The sequence below is a fragment of the Pantherophis guttatus genome, chromosome 2, assembly GCF_059756535.1.
Source record: "Pantherophis guttatus breed Tessera chromosome 2, ASM5975653v1, whole genome shotgun sequence".
Lineage (NCBI taxonomy): Eukaryota > Metazoa > Chordata > Lepidosauria > Squamata > Colubridae > Pantherophis > Pantherophis guttatus.
This window is the reverse complement of record NC_142064.1, coordinates 208,046,927-208,069,046: the sequence shown is the minus strand read 5'-3', so window position 1 is coordinate 208,069,046 and position 22,120 is coordinate 208,046,927. Positions and strand designations below refer to the sequence as shown.

At 38.3% G+C, this 22,120-nt stretch overlaps 1 protein-coding gene and 1 long non-coding RNA gene across 3 annotated transcripts in view; one reads left to right on the top strand and one right to left on the bottom strand.

The window, feature by feature from the left end:
• The window catches only part of SLC38A3 (solute carrier family 38 member 3), a 68,605-nt gene that overhangs the window by 13,953 nt on the left and 32,532 nt on the right, over window positions 1-22,120 (top strand). The gene's annotated exons all lie outside the window — the stretch shown is intronic.
• LOC117679132 (uncharacterized) overlaps window positions 17,112-22,120 on the bottom strand; it is a 75,032-nt gene continuing 70,023 nt past the window's right edge. The window contains exon 7 of the long non-coding RNA XR_015732621.1: window positions 17,112-20,241. This is a non-coding gene — a long non-coding RNA (uncharacterized LOC117679132). The remainder of the gene's footprint in view (window positions 20,242-22,120) is intronic.

Here is a 22,120-nt window from a genome sequence, read left to right as displayed (position 1 = left end):
GTAGTAAAGTGTATTGTCATAACTGAATTACAGTAGCAAATAAAGAGAAGGATCTGGATGTGTTTTGGAAAGCTCCAGGCTAACGATGGCCACTCTCCAGGTGTATGGACCAGAATTCCCCAACCAGCATAACCATTTCTGAGAATCTATGAAATTGGCTGAATTGGAGGAGTCTACCCAAGGGGATCCAGTCCTTTATGGGCAGGCTTTGCAATAAATAGAGATTCTGGGCTACTGTTGTTTATTACCTTCAGACCCTGCACAATATCAAACACATTTTAAACCATTCTATTAGAGTCAAGTCTACCTTTATGATAATAAAGGAGGACTACTGCTAGGAAATAGCAGACTCAAGGCAGACTCTCAACTATCAGCAATTCATATCCCCTTCACTTTTTTCATATCCCCTTCACTTTTTTCATATCCCCTTCACTTTTTTGTCTTGAAATTTGTCACCTTCAACCACAGGGATGAGCCGAAAAGTCCAAAGATAGTATTGGCCTGTTTCCCAAGCCACATGCGAGAGCAACTGATTATACTTTAGCACAGTATTTCTCAACCTTGGAAGCTTGAAGATGGGTGGACTTCAACTCCCAGAATCCCCCAGGCAGCGCTGCTGGCTGGGGGATTCTGGGAGTTGAAGTTCACCCATCTTCAAGCTACCAAGGTTGAGAAACACTGCCTTAGCAGAACCCCTGGGGCTTTGTTTCTTTGCAAATTTGTTTTTGCTAGACCATAATGCAGGACAGTTTGGATGTGGTCCACATGAAGTTTGTTATTTCCTTTTGTAGCTTTGAGTTCCCATTTCTATGCCAGGCCTCTGGAGAGTGAAGGGGAATAATCCACAGGGCTTCTATCTGGAACTCTTTGTGATTTCAGCTGCCGGGGGAACCCCTGGAATGAGGATTGCATGGCTGTGTAGCAGGAAATGAATTAATTTTGATTACTGAATTAATTCATTTTGAAATAGCCATCTAGATCATTAATAGCATATCCTGAAAGGTCAGGCAATACTTATTTCTCCTTGAAAATATTTGAACAATTCTTCTGGTCTAGTTGCTTTGTAAAATTTGAATTTTTGGTCTTGTTTAGCTAAGCCTTTTCAGTTTGAATTAAGGGACAGTTGATGTTAATTATTATATTTTAACCATTTGTGTTGATAATTGTGTGATTGTCAAAAGCAAAAGGATTTTGTTTGTTTCAAATCAAATCATTTGGTAAATAAAAATTCACTGGACAGTTCTCTGAAGAATTCTGATCATAAAATATGGGGAGGGCTGCATTTTCCCCATTCATTTCAGCTGAATAGAGATACAGAACAACTTCATTGTGTATTAGGTGTTCCCAGGCTGAGTGATTCAAAAGCACTTGTCCTCAAGCAGACAAAAAACAAGCAATCCAGCAACTGCACCACTGGAGTGTATAAATGTAATCATATTCTGACGATACCTGACTGAAGGTTAGTATTCCAAGAAGAGGTTTTACAGATATAATGGATTTCTTCCATAATATCTGCTTTCCTTCAAGAAAGTTTGGTTCTTTCTGGAAAAAAAAAGACATGATCTACCCAATCAGTTTTTGTAGTGGTATTACAGAACATGTGAAGCTACCTGGGCTGATGGTACCCACTCAAATATCACTGTTCCAGTTGGGAAATTTTAATTACAAGTTTAAGAACTTTTTTTTTATAATCAGCAAAAGAGTGATTAAAACTTTGGTTTTAGAAAATTACACACAAACTAAGGGTACAGATAATTTTGAAATAAGATTTTGGAAAGAATTATAAAGAATACTTCCTGTGGAAAGTATTTTTTTTTTTTGAAAAAATAATAATAAAATAAGACTTAAAAATTGTACAGTAGAGGGAATTAGATGGAATTAAAATTTTTAATTAAAGGAAAAGAACATTCAAATTTGACTTACAGTTACAAAATGAAGCAAATATTTAAATATTAGACATAGTGAAGGATATTTTGGAACAACAAACCCAGAAGCTAATTTTAATAATGTCTATACATTATTATAATGTATAAATATAAATAGACTGCATTTAAAATATGTTATGAAAGAAGAACAAGTTCTGACAAGATTGTGAGTGATTTGAAAGTGAATTTTAAAATAATGCTTACAAGAATTATATTGGAAAAGAAGTTATACTGGTCATATGAATGACTTGGCATATGTCTTCATAATATGAAGGGATATACAAATAACAAATTAAAAGAGTGACCTGGATAATTTTCCTATACTGAATTTCAAAAGAGGCTTGTTAAATTCGGGACACGTTTCTAAGAAGGGACAAGGAAAAAGAGATAATAAAGTTCTATGACATAATTCAAAAGACCTAAAGATCAAGATTGTTAGAAATAAAAGTAAGGAATATAAAGTTGGGTTCTTTGATCAAGATTAAAATAGATATGTTGTTATCCCTGGTGGATGGACTTTTGCTGACATCAGAACTAAAGTGAGTAGGCTTTATGCATTTGTTTATAGATAAGAGATGGGAAGAAGAGTTCATTTGTATTTTAAGAGAAGGTGATAAGTTACTAAAACTGTTTATACATGCGATGAAGGGACAAATTATTTCTTTATATATTTCTGTTTTTTTCTTTTTTATATTCTTATGTTTTTCTTTTCTATTACTTTCTCTTTTTTCTTTTTAAACCTTTTTTATTTCTTTAGTTTTTTAAATTTGCATTAGTTTTTACCATTGTAATTGTAATCTTTAATACAATTTATATTTTAAAAAGGGGGGAAATGGCACTGGAGTGGTAGTTGTAGAAATGCCTATCTGTGATTCTTCATAGAAAAATTACTAAAAATTGCCACCAACATTTGGGTTGGTTCATTGCAGTGTCTGGGTTCTTCTCCCTGCTGCAATCTACCAAATAGACTGAATTTTGAGGAACGTTCTCTATTTCTTACTTCACCTCTGTTTTACATACATTAATTGTCTCTTTCCTTTCTGTTTTGCTTGTGATGTCTCCCAGTGTTTATGCCATTTGTGGCAAGCTTGCGCTTCATCATAAGGACTTTCCCATATTAATTTTAGTATGATGTTACAGCACCTATAGGAATCTTTGTCAAAAAGGAGGGTTTAGATTACAATAAATTAATAGTTAGTAACTTTTTTGAAAGAGTTTCATAGAAGTGTTAGGTCCAGCTGTGTCTCAATGTGTTATCTTCCCTAAAGAATGGCAATTTGTGGCCTCACTTTTTTTTTTTTTAAGTGAGGTTGTGTACTCAGAATGACAATGCTGTGGCAAAGTCATGTACTACCCTGTCTTCAAATGGCATAAAAAGTAGAGGGCTGCAGCTGGTATTTTAGAATAAATGAGGCAGTTAAATATCTCTGCTCTACTTTAATTGCAGGGGTGGCTGGCCTTTGTTATTACTCATAGATCACAGATGGAGAAATAAGAATTACAGTGGTTTGTGTAGAACTGTTGAGATTTACATCTGGGTGAAACTGAAGCAAAGACCTTGACACTAATAAGAGTTTTACATTTACTGGTCAGATTTTTTTTAGTAAGTACTAAGTATAAGTATGAGTTGGGGAGGATTCTAGAATGTCTAAGTGTTTGATGTACTGTTGGAGAATAAAGTTCAGCTTTGTAGCAGTTTTCCTGAATGCCACGTGTACAAAAAAACCCACACCAAATCCCAATGCTTTTCCAAAAGCAATCTGCAAGAAAAAAAATGCAAAATGCAGAAAGAGTTTAAATGACCCTGGCCATCTATATTAGTGAGGTGACCTTAAAGAGGAAATTCTGGAGTTTTGCTCTAAAAGCTCTGTTCCAGGACAAAAATGTATTTGAGCTGTTTGTTAGGATTCAGCTTCTTTTTCTAATTTCACACCTTTGGTTTAAAGCCAGGTTTAGATAACTAGAACTTGGACCATACTAATTATTATTTAGTGTATGGTGATGTTACATTAACCAGGAATCTGCAGCATAATGCAATGAAGTTGTTTGGCTACTGCCAATTGGCTATACCAATGAATGAATGTCTGTTTTCTGTGGAGTAAAATCAACTTTCCCCCCAAATGTCAATGAATCTCTACTAGACCAACCTATGTGTCTTTTCCTTTGTCTCCATTAAATATGTCCATTCCATGTGTGAGGGAGAGAGAGATGCTGGCTTGGCCTCTTATTTTCACAGTTTCTGTAATGCTAGCAGGGCTAATCTATTGCAACAAAATAGAAGAGGTATTTTAACAGAAGGCATTTTAAAAGCTAATGGATTTATTATGGCATATGATTTCACGGGTCTCAATGGCACAAAAGCTTCTGCCACATTAAATTGATTAGTCTTTAAGATGCCAGAAGATTCTTTGTTTTTGCAGTTTCCCTTTTGCTTCAAATGGTTTCAGGGAATGTGCTTCTGTTTTCGCTCTCTCTCTCTTTCCCCCCCCCTCTCTCTCCCTCTCTTCCCCCCCTCTCATCTTCAGTAGCAAGAAATCTGAAAGAATCTGATAACAACTTTTCCAACAAACCTGATTTAAAAAGCATAGGTCCTAAGACTGTTCATACTATTTTTTTAAAAGGCAATAGTTGTGTTCACACAATATATTTATCAATGATTTTCAGTTCACAGAATTAACCAAATTTCTTGACTTTGCATAGCAGCCATAAACTAATCAACTGGACAAGAATTTGACAATTCATCAGGCTAAAATGAGGTTGACTGATTTGTGTTTGACAATAGGGTAGCAAAATAAAGATAAATTAAGAATCATGGTTCACTGTATTGTGTAAACACTGAATCTAAAAGTCAAGGCACAGAAGGAAAAATAAGTTATGGGAAGAAAGATGTAGAGAACTGTAAATTAGCATTTATATCCAATTTGTTTTCCATTGATCTTAACACATTGAGGTTCTTTCTTGAACAGCATTGGTGAGCCTTAATTATCTGGCTGATGATTGACATTGAAATACCTTGCCCTCTAGTCCAACTCTCTTGGATTTCATTGAAACTGTTGCAGAATGTATTTATAGTTCACGCTAATGAAGATCATATAGTAAAATTTACACTATTGTACAAACATTATTATGAAACAGTTGGGTAACTAGTTCATAAACAAGTACTGGCATCAGCTTGTATCTCATGAGAAGAACAGCAGAGGGGAATAGAATGAAGGCCACAACCAATTAATGTTCAGATTAATTGGGGAACTGGAATCTATTCAATAAATGTGAGGGAAGTGGGGAGGAATGTTCCGCTAGAAATAACAAATGTTCTTTTACAATAAACAGTACAATGGCAACAATCAACAAAGGTCCTGGATGCTTGGATTAATAAGAATTTAAACAGTAGGCAATTGGGGATTACTGCCTTGCTATACATAGCAACAAACTGTGTTCCACATCTCATTGGAGGTAGAGGTGAAGGGGAGGGAAGAGAGAGAGAGAGAAATACCCAGGACAGTTACTGTAGATGGGCCAAGCTGGTTCCTCTGGAGTAGTTGATACAAGTCTTGGGATAAGATTTAAAAAGGTAAAGGTTCCCCTCGCACATATGTGCTAGTCGTTCCCGACTCTAGGGGGTGATGCCCATCTCCATTTCAAAGCCAAAGAGCAAGCATTGTCCGAAGACGTCTCTGTGGTCATGTGGCTGGCATGACTAAACACCAAAGGCGCATGGAATGCTGTTACCTTCCCACCAAAGGATTTGCACCAAATGCAAATCCTACTTGCATTTTTTACGTGCTTTCGGACTGCTAGGTTGGCAGAAGCTGGGACAAATAACGGGAGCTCACCCCATTAAGCGGCACTAGGGATTCGAACCGCTGAACTGCAGACCTTTCGATCGACAAGCTCAGTGTCTTAGCCACTGAGCCACCATGTCCCTTGGGATAAGATTAGATGATTGCATATTAGAAGTTTGACTTGGCATCAGGTTTTTGTTGTTTTTTAATGCTTAAATGAGTTTAATTTTATAATTTTAATATGGTTTTGTATGTTAGTTTAACTTTTGATTGGGAGCTACCCAGAGGTGGTTATAAGATGAAAGGCTATATACTGTAAATGTTTTAAATTAAATAAGTTGAATTAGAATTTCCTGGGAGAACCAGATCCACATTCACCCTCGGCCATGGAACTTCCCGATAACTTTGAGACAGTCACCATTTTCAGACCAAGCTATCTATATGGCTGTGGTAGGAAACATGAGAAGAAGTACTATATTTTCTCGTCTTAAGGAGTGTCAAGATAAAAAAGAAACAAAAAAAAGTGTCATTTGTGACTTCACTTTTCTCAGTGTATTCTGAACTTCTCCCAATCCAAGTGATTACTGTGTCTGCTTTTCTGAATAAGGATAATATTTGGTGTTTCTAAATATTCTGCACAGAGAGTGGGAAGGCCACAAGTAATAATATTCTACAAATATTAGTGCTTTGAGAGTAACCAGATGGTAACTATTGCTACAGTTTAGAGATTTGGGAGTCATATATATGCTTCTTAATGGGTGAAATTCTGTTGAACAGGGCTATATAATGTTCTGATTCAGAAGAGGTGCTTTAGAAAGCACAGGAGCACAAATCACATCTTCTGTGTCTTAAAGCAGCCGCATTTGTTTCCAGGACTGTGAGGCTGCAATGGAATTCTGTGAACAAACCTTGCAGATGTGGCTGTTTTAATTAGTTACATATACAGGTGGCCCATTTATAGTCCTCCACATTTCAAACCACCCTCCTTTCCAAATTAGAATGAAAATGTTCCATAGCCCTGTTACTTGAATTCTAGCACATCAGAAGACTATCCTAGTGATTACTTTCTTTTTTGCCTTGTGGGCTTTGGGAAAAGAGGACAATTAAGCTTCTTTATAACAATATATTTTCTCATAATTTAACTGAAAAAATTTAGCAGATCTCCATCAAAAATATCTTGTTTTTAGTTCCCATTTATATGTATCAGAATTATGCAACTTTTTTTTCCATGTTAAGGACTGCAGTTGACCTTTGAAAGACATGTCACGGGCAATATGTAAATCAGAAAAAAAAAACCACTAAATTCTATAAAACTATGTTTCATACATGACTCCTTAGACTCCACTCACATATTCAATTATATCTCCTACTGTCAGATGAAAAATGACAATTTGTTAATTTCTGGAGGATTTGGGGGCACACCACACCTGGAGTTTCTGTAGATATGGGTTTCAGATGGGGAATCAATTGGTTCAGCTAATAGAAAAGAGGTCTGCAATTTAAAGGAAAAATAAGGGATGATTTTGAGTAAATGGCTTTCTTAAAATGTATAAAAAACAAGGTAGGATGATTTAAAACTGAAGTAGAGGGAAATATAAAGGAATAGAGATCTGAGCGAGAATGGGTGGAATATTAAAAAAATAAGGGAAAGATTCATACCACGTAGGTTGTCCTGCATAGTTTTCTTTAGCTTTCTTAATTTGCTATAAAAAACAACGTACAGAAAGAAATACTGCATATAACAAAGGAAAATAGAGCTTTTCTTTAATTACTAGGGAGCTGTTCTGCATTTAGAAAGGAACAAAGGATGACTGATAAAGAATCTCTGTATTTAACACCATTTAGGGGTTGGCTTTCAATCAGCAATGGGGGAAAAAAACCATTGCAAGAATTTAAACTACTAAGAAGCCCATCTGTGAAAGCATATTTATATGGGTGGGTATCCCTTGAATTTTGAATAATGGTAATTTGTATTACAAGAAATCATCTGGGGCTTCTTCTCCAAAATATACGTTTCAAGTGAGAATAAGGTTGTAAGAAGTGTGTGGATAACGATTGACCAAAACCTCCACTCTAGTGAAATTTCATATGGAACAAAAAGTCCACTGTAATCAGAGTGGAGTTGAAGCCATTTAACTTCAGGTGTTCTGACCTATCACTGTACTACAGCAGGTCAGAGAATACATTCCACACCCTCTTTGGGGTAGGCCATGCAGGAATGTACCTATCCCTTGTCCCATGCTCCCTCCCCTCCCGTAATAACAGTCTTGCTTTGAAGATTGGGGGACAGGGAAGGGTTAGGTTTTCCACAGCCAGCTTCATTGCATAGAACTGTAAGTGAATGATGGTAGTTAGCAAGCATGTTATTTGGCATTGCCTGAGCAGTTAGAGCAAATAACTTCCATAATGAATCAGCTGCAGAAAATTTATTAAATATTAAGCTTAGTCAATGAAATTCAGTAATTTATTGTGATTTATAAGCTACCTGACCCCCTCCCATCTCCCCCAAAACCTCGGGGCTGGTAAAAATTTCTAAATCTGTATTTTGATTAATTGTTTTGACTTTTTTTTTTTTAAAAAAAGTATTTTAAAATTGGAATTTTCTATCTTAATTTAAAATACATTAATATTCCTTGAGATATTATAAATGATCCTTGCAATTCCCAGTTCCATCTATAGTGTACTGTATGAATAGTTGAAATTACTCATTCATCAGCATTATAAGTGAGAGACACTGAGCTACTTCCTAATCAGCCAGAAGGAAGTTGCTTGTCACTTGTTGAGAATAAGCAGCTTTCAAGATTTATTTTATCTTCTGTAATTGTCTATAATCTGTGTGTGTGTGTTGGCAAAGCATGCAAGACTTTTTTCCTTAGATAATCTCTATAGAGTGATTCGTGACAAAAATGTTCATATATGTGACTTCAAAATAGGTCTGCCTGCTCATTTATGAAATTGATTCACAGGAAAAAAAAAGATGTTCAAGTGGAAAGAAAATCCAATTAGATTCACTGACTTAATTATGGTTGTCCATAAGTGGAATGCAACAGTGGTAAAAGAAGTAGGGTGATACTGACAGTTGAATTATTGGAACAGAGCCTGGCTGCCATTTGACAATTTTAGAATATATGCGTATCCTGATGATTCAAAATTAAGCTGGAAAGAATTTAAATAAATTTGAAGGGTCTTTGGTTGAAAATGTGGAAACATAGGAAGCTTCCTTCTACAGTGTCAGAACGTGGATCCATTCAGCGCACACTGATTGGCAATAGCTGGATTGGATTTTAGGCAGGATTCTTTTAGGCCTAGCCGTAAATGTCAGGATTGCATTTGGAAGTTTTTTCTAGCAACGTTGGCACTTACTTCTTCAATGTCTCTTCCTTGAGGAACACTAAAGACTGAGGTGAACTCAGTGGAATTGCTGAGGAGCGAAATCTCTCTCTCTCTCTCTCTCTCTCTCTCTCTCTCTCTCTCCCTCCCTCCCTCCCTCCCTCCCTTTCATGTACACATATGTGTTTTGGAGCAGGGGGGGCATTGCTGGTAGAACAGGAGTGCTACTGGCTGGATATTACAATCAGGGTGGATAAAAATCAATGATTTTTTTAAAAAAATCAAAAAAAAATCAGATTTTTTTTATTTAAAACGGATTTTTTTTATTTAAATTGGATTTTTTTGATTTTTATCAAATTTATTTTAATAAAAAATTTTTGGGGTAAAAATCTATCATAAGATAGTTTTCTATTTAAGATACATAAATAATTTAGTTTATTCAGCATGAAATGAAGCTTAGTTATGTAGCATGAGGCTGTATATTCTGCAACACTGGGACTATCGGTGAGTCAACAGTGGGTCAAAGGAGTAGCAGAGATGACAGTTGCTCTTTAAAAATTATGATTTAAATCGAGTTGATTTAAATCAAGCCTTTTTACTAGTGATTTAAATCATGATTTAAATTGTGATTTAAATCAACTCGATTTAAATCAAATCCACCCTGATTACAACCATCCACCCAGTAAGAATTTGAATCTATTCTACATATACTGTAAGCTGCTGCAGAGTTTTTATTTATCTGGTGTGGCTCAGTTTCTCCTGCCCTTTGATACATGAAAACGGCTTAGCCATAGTATATGGAATATATTGCTTGATGATTCATTTCATTCCCTGTGACACTTCCTAGGGTGGGCATGCAAAGACAATTTTAGTATGGCTCCAATAATATGTGGGTGAAAGGGAAGGAAGGGAAAAGTGTGAAGTACATTTCACATAATAACACATAATATTCACACATGCCCTTTACATGCACTGTATTCATTGCTCATAGCATGCACATGGAGAAATTTCTTTTCCTGTACTGTCATATACTTTACCTCCTAACACAAATAACTTTTTATAGGACAGATATAAACTCCAAAGTACAAGGTAAGGGCACATAGCAGTTTTCTCACAGAAATTCCAAGGTTAAACATCAGTGCTGATATGTTGTGCAGACTTTAAAATTCAGATGAGTGAGGATATTTGTGGGCTTACATACATGCCCCTTTTCATTAGATTTATTGGCTGTTCTGCAACATCTTACTGCACAGCAAAAGAAAGGTAAGGAAAGCGAAGGAAACCAAATCATACAGTATTAGGAAAGATTTGCTGCCCATCTTTCTATGTGTAAAACACTCCCTGTTTTCCCACTGCTGCTTTGTTAAAATAGTTTTCAAATAAGTGTTTAAAAAAATAATTAGTACTATGCATGACTCCTTCATTTCCACATTAATATTGCTAATCAGGTGCCCAACTGAATTGCATTCTGGGAAGTACGCCAGCTATGGAACAAATGTGTTGCTGCCAGATCCTGCCAGCTGTCAGCAGAGGCCCACTCGCTCTGGGAATTTCATCGAGTCAGGCTAGGAGCCGGAAATCTTTTCTTGTACATTAAATTAACCAAAGAGCAGTGGAAATGTGGCTTAGCAATGGCACAGTATTCATTACTCAAGTAACTGAAATGTTCTGTGTTACATAGGGTTAAAAATGGGTATTTAATTATAGAGTAACAAGATTTTTGAGCAAAAAAGCTAAAAGAATAGCTTCCTAGTCTCAGATTTTTTTTAAAAACCACACACACAGGGCTTCTTGTACTAACTGATGGGACTTGCTGTCCAAATCTTGCATGAAGCTTGGAACTGCTTTTGCTTCCCAACAGAGAAGTCATTATGCATCTGCTAAGGAGATGAAAGGTAGGAAATCAAATTCTTGATCTTACGTGTCCATGTTTCAAATGATACGTTGCAGTTATATCCAGTATTGCAAGTATTTTTGGGAGGATTTCTCCTCTCCCCCTCCTCAAATCCATATTTAAAAGAGGCAAAATCAACACTACTTAGTTTTGCTAAATAAGACTTCCTTGTCACAACTTCCTGTGGAGTTCCATCAGAGCCTTGAGTGTTGTTGATCGAATTAAGGATCTGGGCCTTGCATCTTCCAAGCCAATTTGAAAAAAATCCTGATTTATATCTCACTGTCCTCTCCTTCTGGTGGCGGTGGATTCATTTCTGACTTGCTTATCCGTAGATCATTAGGCTTGGCATCTCATAGCAATTTCCTTGCAGGAAAACAAATAGACACTTATCTCTCCCTGGGTGGTAGACTTGCTATTACTTGCTTTCTTAAAATGGCAAGTTTATCATCTTTTCAAGAAAAATCTTTTGATCCACTAAGGAACTGTGGAATCAACAAATCACAATTTTTTAAATAAGAAAATATAATGGAAGTAAATTGATACCTTTTGAGTGTTACTAAATTGAAGCAGAGGTGTTCCAGCTAATTTGGGCCTAAGCTATATAAACTTCTGTACGTAAGAGTAAAACATATTAATTGAGTTTTGGAAAGCAACTGGCAAGCAGCACAGCTGTTTCCAAATTCTACCTGGACTCCTTTATTTTGGGCCAATTGCAGTACAAATACTTCTTGTTTAGCAACAGTTAGCAACTATTCACAATACAACAGTAATGAATGGTAATACAGGTTTCGTTTTCCAACCAACGTGTGCATTTATGAGCAAACTGCCTGACAATCATACATGCCAGAGTGAGGGGAATGCTGGCATAGCTGTATGTGAGAACTGTTATCACACTGAGATGGCAGCAATGGGTGATCTTTTCAACATCTCTCTTGTTCATTTAATGACCATTTTGCTTAATGACCAGATGGTTAGATTAGAACTCAGTCACTAGAGGAGTGGCTGTATTTGGACTAAAAGCCATCCCCCAGAAATACAAAGGGGCAGGCAAGCCAAATATATCTGATGACTCAGGGAACTTAATCAAGGCTTAACTACTTCCTATGTGTGTTTGAACCATACACAATTGAGTGGTATGTAGTGACCCATCATTGAATAGCTGAAATAGATTCTCAATCAATTGTTTTTATGTTTTCTCTTGTCTAATCATTTACCTAATAATTCATGTTCATGTTTGACAATTATAAGCGGACAATCTGTGATAACATCACCTTTTCTCCCACATCATAAAATATTCTTGTGACAGGCAGCTTTAAATACTCCTAAAGCAGTTAAAGCCATTATTCCCCAAACCTAAAATATCTCTGTAGTAGAGATCTCTACAACTTTGCCTCATTTTCCTGGAGGCTTGCCATTTAAAAAATACACAGTGAATTTATGACTTTAACACCTTCCATTTTATGATCCCTGCAAGCTTCAATTTCCACTTTTATCACCTGATAGAAGGTAGCACCAGAAGCCAGCTAACAGAATGTATGTTTTCCATCAGATTAGCTGTCAGTTTTCTCCCAGAAGCCCTTTCTGGATTTTAGTTAGCTGATATTGCCAAATACTTTTTATTTGGACATTGTCTGTTATTTCATTCATGAGTATTTTCATCCAAATTAAACTCTGCATGAGGTGTTTCTTCTTTACAGAATGGAACTACTGCAACTGTTGTTACCCCAACTCCCACCCTCGGCTTCTCAACTGCTCCAGAAGGATAAACTGGTCAATGGTATCATTGGTGAAATAAAAAAATTCTTTTACTACCGGTTCTGTGGGCATGGCTTGGTGGGCGTGGTGTGACTTGGTGGGCGTGGCTTGATGGCATGGCAGGGGAAGGATACTGCAAAATCTCCATTCCTACCCCACTCCTGGGGGAAGGATACTGCAAAATCTCCATTCTCACCCCACTCCTGGGGGAAGGATACTGCAAAATCCCCATTCCCTCCCCACTCCTGGGGGAAAGATATTGCAAAATCTCCACTCCCACCCCATTCTGGGGCCAGCCAGAGGTGATATTTGCCGGTTCTCTGAACTGTTCAAAATTTCCACTACCGGTTCTCTGAACTGCTTAAAATTTACGCTACAGGTTCTCCAGAACCTGTCAGAACCTGCTGGATTTCACCCCTGGTATCAAAGGCTCTGAGCAAAACAGGATATTATCTGGAGTTCCTTCCTCTTTCCCACAGGTACCCAGTGCAGATTATCCACTAGGGCAACCAAGGCCAAATCTGTGCCAACTTTGGATATGAATTTAGACTGAGAAGGACTGAAACAATCTATTTTCTCTGTTAGTTCCCATTTTGTAATGTTGTCTCTTTCTTTAAAGCATTATTAAAATCTTCTTTGGATGGATTTAACAGAATAACCGAGTTGGAAGGGACACTACAAGTCTTCTATTTCAACTCCCTGCTCAAGCAGGAGACCCTATACCCATGATAGCGAACCTATGGCACGCGTGACACACGGAGCCATATCGGTGGGCATGCGAGCCATATTGGTGGGACTTCCGGAAGTTGGCAAACATGCCATTTTCGGCCTCCAGAGGGCCTCTGGCGGGTGTGGAAGGCCATTTTCGTCCTCCCCAGGCTCATAGAGAGGCTCTGGAGCCTGGGGAGAGCAAAAAACAGGCCTACCGGGCCCACCATGCCATCATGTGCCAAAAGCGGGGGGAGCGGGGGAGGGTCACGCACACATGTGCGGGGGGAGGCAGGGCGCATAGAATTATGGGTGTGGGCATGTGCATGTGTGCCCCCCCCACTTTTGGCACGCGATGGCAAAAAGGTTAGCCATTACTGCCCTATACCATTCCATACAAATGGCTGTCCAATTTCTTCTTTAAAATCTCCAGTGTTGGAGCACCCACAATTTCTGGAGGCAAGCCGTTTCACTGATAATTGTTCTTACTGTCAGGAAATTTCTCCACAGTTCTAGGTTGGATTTCTCCTTGATATTTTCCATCCGTTACTTCTTGTCCTGCCATCAAGTGCCTTGGAAAATAGGCACTCTTCTATGTGACAACCCATCAAATATTGGAGGAGACGACCAGGTTGAGCCTGAGGGTGGGGTCAAACATGTCATCAGTTTGGTGGCCCTTCATGCCTACAAGAGATCTAAGTCCAGCCCTCCTTGAAATCCATTGACCCTATCTATTGCCAACTTGTCTTGACTGTTAATAGTTCACATTCTTGTAGGGAGCTACCATGGAGTAAACTTGTATCTATTTCAACAACCTTGGTTCTGATTTCTTGCACTTGACAAGACTACTATCATGTCCTCTCTAGTTCTTCTCTTCATTATACTAGACATATCCAGTTCCTCACAAAGAGTCAGAAGCAAGTCTGGATGAAACTGTTCAATATTACATTACATCCAGACTTGGATTTATTGGAAGGAAGAAAGTAATATCATTCAAATGTTATGAACTATGTAATTTGCACTATGATGCCATAGAGTGTGCAACCTCATCATGGCTTATAGCAAATGCCAAAGAACTTGATGACCTGGAGTTTTAGAAGAGATAGTTAATTCAATCTTAGGTTAGCAGTAAATTTACAGCAGATGCTATATTTGTTTTTGACATATACTGTGGGTTTCTAAAGACTTGATTTTAAAAAAAGAAAAAAAATCTGTGCAAATGAGGGGGCTTAAGTTAAAGCAGTTCTGATTCAAATACAGTAAAGTCTTGGATTTCAATAAAGAACAGTTTTTAGATCTACCTAAATCCCATTCAGCTTCTGTGGTCTCACATGTGGCCACCACCCCTGAGAATGCAATTATGGTATCAGCTAAGTTATTTTAGACATTGACCCTGGATTTCAAAACTGCAATTTATGTTACTTTTATCAAATCTATTGTTGTGGGAATAAGAAAGAAAAAAGTTAGATACAGTTTGGAAATATTTTGGCAAACTAATAGTTTTATCCTTTTACCTCCCAAATGAAGTGAAGAAGACTTAAAGCTGTTCTCTTGGTTGAAATAAAATTAATCAAACTGTCATTTTGATCAAATCATTGGTTTTTGGTCATTTTGATTAAAAAACATTCACATATTTTTCTATTTATTTTTATTAAATTTCTACACATCTTACGTAAATGATGCTGGATATAATATACGTAATATGTGTAGTATACTATACACTGCGTGTGATATAAACTAATTATACTATTATAATTAGTTTATATATTAGTAATTAGTATTATATATACTATTATACTATTCCGTTACAAAGTAACAATAAACAATGTTAAGAAAGTACAGAAAGGAGGAAGAAAAAGAAATTAAAAGCAGGAAATAACAAGAAAAAGAAAAGGAAATATTAACACAATTTGCTTAGATTTGGTTTACATTGGTATCATTACCTAATCTATACCTCTCTAAACCTATTCATCCTTGCACATCATCTTCTTTTAATTTAATTCTTCATTTCTTACTCTTCATTTGCTTAAACTGATCAACAGTCATTACTTTTTGTAGGGTAAGGGAAGTACCAATAGGCTATGTAGCTCAAGATTGAGCTGTGACATCCTTAGTGTTCTCTGATCTTATTTTCTTCTGGACATTTCATTACCTTACCAGACTAGATAACAACATCTCTTTTGGCAGGGAGTGCGATGCCCTGCCAGTGTTTGGCAGGGTATGGATTTCTCCTTAGCAGCTCCTTGATTAAGTTGCTTGAATTTTTGTCTGAGTTGGTAGTTGTTTGATTAGGGTATTTTTTACTGCTTGTTTGTTAGTGTTGCTCTTGCTGTTGATCCCTGCTTATCTGAGTTATTGATTGCTGGTGAGTGGGTGTTCTAGTCTTTTTGTTTCCCTTTTAGCTTTTATATTGTCTCTTTTGAATGATGTGTAAATGTCATTTATGTGCCTGGTGATGACTGATTTGTCTGAGTGTTGTGCTTCTAGGAATTCCCTATCATTTTTGGATTTAGCTTGGTTTATTAATGCTGACAGTTCCCCAGTTGAAATTATGGTTAAGTCTTTCCATATGTTAAGGAGTTTTCATTGTGTCTTCTAATTCCTTAGTTTGTGTTTGTTGTGTTGTAGTGGGTTGAATGATCAAGCACTTTTTGATAAAGAAGTGTAGGTGTCCATTTTGCTAGAAGAGGTATATGTGGTCTGTTTCCTTTTTCTAGTCTTCTGGGTTGCTCCAGTGCTTTTGTGCTTGTCTGAATAATGTTCTTTCTTACACAGCTTCTCTTGTGGGAGGTTGGGTTGTTGTTTGATAGTGAAGCACTTGGTTAGTGCGAATGGTTTAGCGATAGATTTGTGTTTCCAATTTGCCACCATTTCCTCTGGTGATGAGAATAACTAGAAAGCATAGTGTGTTGTTGTTTTTCTTCCCTTGTGAGTTTTATTCCTATGAAGATGTTGTTGATTATTTCATGTGTCTTCTCCAGTTGTTCCATTTTTGTCTACCGATGTTGTCTACATACCAGATGCAGGCTTTTGGTTGAATCCATGAAAGTGCTAGAGTTTCTACATGCTAAAATCTACATTACAATCTCTGCTATGAGTCCTACACGTTTCTTATACCCTCTTTGTTACATCCTTTGTTCTGAGAACTATAAGGAAGATGCTTTTGGGGGCAAGTGGTAAAAACTGGGTGCATGCTGAATGTCTCCAGTTGTACTTCTGGGTTTTTGAAGTGGCTTTCAGTCTTTGGAAGATTTTGCCAGATATCGTGTAACTGGATATTTTACTGACTTGCTAAAGACAGAGCTTTTCTGAAACACTTTGATGACAATCAAAAGCACTTCTCTTGAGGCCTGAAAGCACTTGCGTAACCATAGCCACTGCCATCCTGGGCTGTTAAGAATCTATCGTTGGGAGGGGGAGGATGATTTGCCATTGGATATGTGTTATATTTCCTACTATTTGAGTTTTATTTTTAAATAATAGCAAGTTTAATAACAGGAATTTTCAAAGTGTTGTGAACATGATTTATAGGAATAGATTTGTTTATACCTGGGGCTTTTTCTTGGTGTCTTGTTAAATTAAAAATGTATGACTTCACATAAAAAAAAAGCAGCTCTCAGGTCATAGTGACTGTAAATTTATGCAGTTGAAGAGATGAAGCAACGACCGATAAGGAAAATTCACTATGAGAGAAGATGAGTTCACAAAAATGTGGACCATCTCAGGAAATTTATTTATGATAGTGACAAATACGTTCATTACAAAAAAGTGAAATTCTCATTTTGATGAGGAACAATTTTTGATTAACTCTTTGGTTCAGCTTGACAAATGGGACCTCTGCAGAGAAAACTTAGCTTATTTTTCTTAATTCGGATTAAATGCCGAAAGACAAATAATAATAATAATAATAATAATAATAATAATAATAATAATAATAATAATAATAATAATTATTTTATTTCTATACCACCCTTCTCCCGAAGGACTCAGGGCGGTGTACAGCCTATTTAAAAACACAAGACAAAACAGCAATTAAAAATTAAAATGATTAAATAGAGTTAGCTCAATTTAAAACCCCAGAATTTTAAAATACCCCAATTTAAAATTATTATGTTGATAGGCCAGCCTGGCGGAACAACAGGGTCTTCAGTGCGCAGCGAAACACCCGGAGGTCGGAGATCTTACGTATTTCCGGGGGCAGTTCATTCCACAGGGCTGGGGCTCCCACAGAGAAGGCCCTCCCCCTGGGCCTTGCGGCACTCCCCATGCGAGATGCCTCGAGGTCGACCTCTGCCCCCCTGCCAACACAAACTGCGAGCGGTCAGAGAGGAAGGAGGAGAACCACCGCAAAACGGTGCCCCCTATTCCTAACCCCCTCAACCGCTGCAGCATGATACCATGGTCGATGGTATCAAAAGCCGCTGAGAGATCTAATAGGACTAGGACAGAGGAACAACCCCTGTCCCGAGCCCTCCAGAGATCATCCACCAACACGACCAATGCCGTTTCTGTGCTGTACCCTGCCTGAAGCCCGACTGGCACGGGTCTAGATAGATAGCTTCATCCAGGTGCCGGGGAAGTTGTCGTGCCACCACGCTCTCAACAACCTTCGCTACAAAACGAAGGTTGGAGACTGGACGATAGTTGGCTAATTCAGCCGGGTCCAGAGAAGGCTTCTTGAGGAGGGGCCTCACTACCGCCTCTTTCAAGGCGGCAGGAAAGGCACCCTCACTCAGAGAAGCACTTATAATTCCCTGGAGCCAGCCTCGTGTAACCTCCCGGGAGGCCAGTACCAACCAGGAGGGACACGAGTCCAATAAACACGTGGCGGCACAAATCTTACCCAGAACCCTGTCCACATCCTCGGGAGTCACAGGATCAAACTCCTCCCAGATAACATTCTCAAGTAAGTGGCTGCAACTGGTGGATTGTTGAGAGTAGGGGCAAAACTTGCCCCTTTTAACAAAAAAATGATCACTAAGCATAAAGCCTCAAGCTATGAGATACTCTACATAAAACCTTCTGTTCTCTGCCATTCGTTTTTCATATTTTTTTCATATAAGAAAAATAATAATAAATTATGCTTGAAGAAAAATTGTAAAAATTCTTTTGCTGAGAATCACCTCACATTTGTGTGGCTGTGATATGTCTCTATGCCTTTTGTGCTGGGTCCACCTGTGTGACTCAACTTCGATCAAAATTGATAGAGTTGCAAAAAAAAAAAGGTGTGCGGGTGGCATATATATCCATGAAAAACCACAAAATTGATAATGGGAAGAAAAATTTAGTTCTCATATTTTACAGAATGACCAGAGGCCTTTTTCGTAGTCATTCCCATCTTAGTCACTTAACAATTGGAATGAAGGCACACTGCACGGGGCTATCCTTGAAGAAGACCAGCCAGAAGCTGCAACTAATTTAGAGCATGCTGTGGTTTGTTACTTGTTATACTGTTGTTGTTACACAAGCTCCACTGGCTTTCAGTTGCTTTCTGGGAGCGCCGGTTCAAAGTGCTGGTTTTCACTCCTCTCAAAGCTCTACACAACACAGCAATAGGTTATTTGTTTGAGGGTATCTGTCCGTCTCACTGGGTTAGATAGGGTAAGGGCACCCCCTTTCTTCAAATTTGTTACCTATTGAGACCTGGAAGGCATTCCTTCTCAACTCTGACCTTTTGGTATAGTTTTCCACCTGAGATTTTGCTAGTTAGGTTTGCTTTGAGCCCCATAGGGACCAGTGTCTGTTTTAAGCAGCAATATGAGTTCTTTAAATAAATAAAGAAGAGTAAGAATGGTAAAGCAATGGTGAGCCACAGTGCCGCAGTGGTTACAGTGCAGGACTGCCGGCTGACTGCCGGCTGCCTGCAATTTGGCAGTTCGAATCTCACCAGGCTCAAGGTTGACTCAGGCTTCCATCCTTCCGAGGTGGGTTAAAGGAGGACCCAGATTGTTGGGGGCAATAGGCTGACTCTGTAAACTGCTTAGAGAGGGCTGTAAAGCGCTGTGAAGCGGTATAGAAGTCTAAGTGCTATTGCTATTGCTGTGGAGAAAGGGGTTTTCCCAGGTGAGCACTGAGATGCATATAAGATATGGAGAGGAAGACTGGAAATAGAATAAATTATTGGTTCTCATCATATCAACTGCAGTTTATGGAATACTAACATATTATTTTAGAAACAACAGCACAACACACTTTCCTGAGCTAGCAGGGGAAAGACAGTCAAAAGGAGCTGGTGGCACAGAGAAGCTGGGATGTAGTCCTTCTCTTTCCTTGGGGCGCCAACTGCCTCTAAAGTTGCTCTGTTTTGGAAACCACTTTCCAACTATCCGCTAAGTAGAACCAGGAAGCCCAACAGAAGGTGCTTTGTGTCGCCTGCCAGCATGTCTGAGGCTGAGGGTTTTCCAAACCTGGCAAAGTAGCCTGCCAGAGATTTGCCTCCAGTCCCTCTGACGCTCCTCTCAGACTTCAGTCCTTTCATAAGCTGACGGCCAGCCCCAGGTGGGCTAAACCTTTGTTCCTGTGAGAATATGAGAACTCTTGGAGCAGAGTTTGTGGATGTTAAGAAGAGACACTCATTTTGCTTACTGATGAAGTGAGATTATTAATTTCCCTTCTAGTTACAGCCTTGTGGCCTTTAAAAAAAAATACTGGCCTAGAAAAGTTCAGCAACTGAATAAATGAGAAGAACCACACTCTCCCTGCCAAGTTCCTTACCTAATTGTTTTTCCCTCAATATTTTTCTTGTCAATGCAGCACAGTTGGTATTATCAACTCTCTGCTCTTAGCAGCAGTTCAGATATTTTTCCTGGAGGTTAAGTTTTAGAATTTATGAAGAATTGGTAAACTGTAAAAAAAAAAAAAAAAAAAAAAAAAGAATGCTGGGTTATTCCAGTAAGCAAAATAAAATACAGAATCTTGTCTGAACTAGCAGTGCTTAACAGTTTTCCTGCAAAAAAGTAGATGATGCCATTTTCCATCCATAATTGGAATCTTCCAAATTTGTGCCCAATAGTCTGCTTATTAGGAAAGAGAAGACGGGATTCCTTTTGTACAGATAGTCCTTGACTTACGACCACAATTGAGCCCAAAATTTTTGTTGCTAAGTGAAATATTTGTTAAGTGAATTTTGCCCCATTTCACGACCTTTCTTGCCACAGTTGTTAAATGAATCACTGCAGTTGTTAAATTAGTAACACGGTTGCTTAAGTGAATCTGGTTTTCCCATTGACTTTACTTGTCAGAAGGTCGCAAAAAGTGAACACATGACCCCGGCACACTGCAAGCATCATAAATGTGAGTCTGTTGCCAGATATCTAAATTTTGATCACATGACCATGGGGGGATGCTACAACGGTCATAAGTGTGAAAAAAGTCACTTTTTTCATTGCTGTTGTAACTTGGTCACTAAATGAACTGTTGTAAGCTGAGGACTACCCGTAATTGCTTTCCTTCCCCCCCCCGATTTAGTTGCGGGCCTTCTGTGCCCCATTGCATTAAATTTAGCCCATTTCCCTAACAGCCTTCTTCTCTTCCTGCTGCAGCCGTCTTTGCTGTTGCTCTTCTCACTTTCTTCTGCTCATGCACAGAGCCGGGATACTGCCTGTACAGCATGCCAAGTACTTTTCTCAATTCTGGTCCAAATGCAACTGTGCACTTGAAAGGGACAGAGGCAGCCCTGCTTACAGCCAGAGATTTAAAGCACTCATCCTGTTTAGCATCTAAAAAGAGACTTAAGGAATAACTTGGTTATGGTGAGCAAAGCAAAAGGGCTGTTTATGGGAAATGACAATAGCGATACCAAAGGGCTTGGAAATTAAAGCTACTCGGATGTACCTAAGAAATAAGACACATTCCTTTACTATGAGAGTAACTAAACATTAGCATAGCTTGCAAGAGACTGGGAAGTGGTTGTCTTTTAATTACTAGTGGATGTAAGCTCAAAGGCTGTCTAGATTTGGCCTGCTGTGACTTTAGATTAACCCATGGTCCAAGGTAGATGTAGTTACTTGACATTCCCAAGGCTGATGCTAATGTCATCTTCCAACTGCTGATTTCAAGCTGGAGCTTTCTCTCTTTATTCAGGATCCTATTATCCACTGAAGATATGCAAAGCAACATATTTACAGTCTCTCTCTCTTTCTCCCTCTCCCTCCCTCCCTCTGTGTAATTTGGGAGTGAGGTGGAGGAATGGCACATACTGAAAACGTCAGTATATAGCTAAGCAAAGCCCAGAAAATGTTGAACCTGTCCCTATTCATCAACATTGATTGTCTATGTTGGGAAGGAGAATCTCTGGAGCAGGAAATCAGTAATCCAAACAGCTAGACACTTTGTTTTATTGCCATGGTAGTGCTGCTGCCTGATAGTTAGGCACAGAAAATGTGTGAAGCACTGTTTGAATTTATAACCCTTTTCTCAAAAAAATAAAATAAAAAATGGAATTCTGTAGTAATCGGAAAAGGCTTGCCTTAGATTTCCACCTGCAAAATCTAAGATAAGATATTAATTGCTCTCCTTTCTTACAGGGATTCAAATATAGGTAATCCCCATCTTGCAACAGTTCATTTAGTGCCCATTCAAAGTTGCAATGGCACTGAAAAATGTGGCTTATGACTGTTTTTCACAGTTACAACCTTTGCAGCATCCCTGTGGTCATGTGATCAAAAATTCAGATGCTTGGCAACTGGTTCACATTTATGACCGTTGCTGTGTCCCAGGGTCCT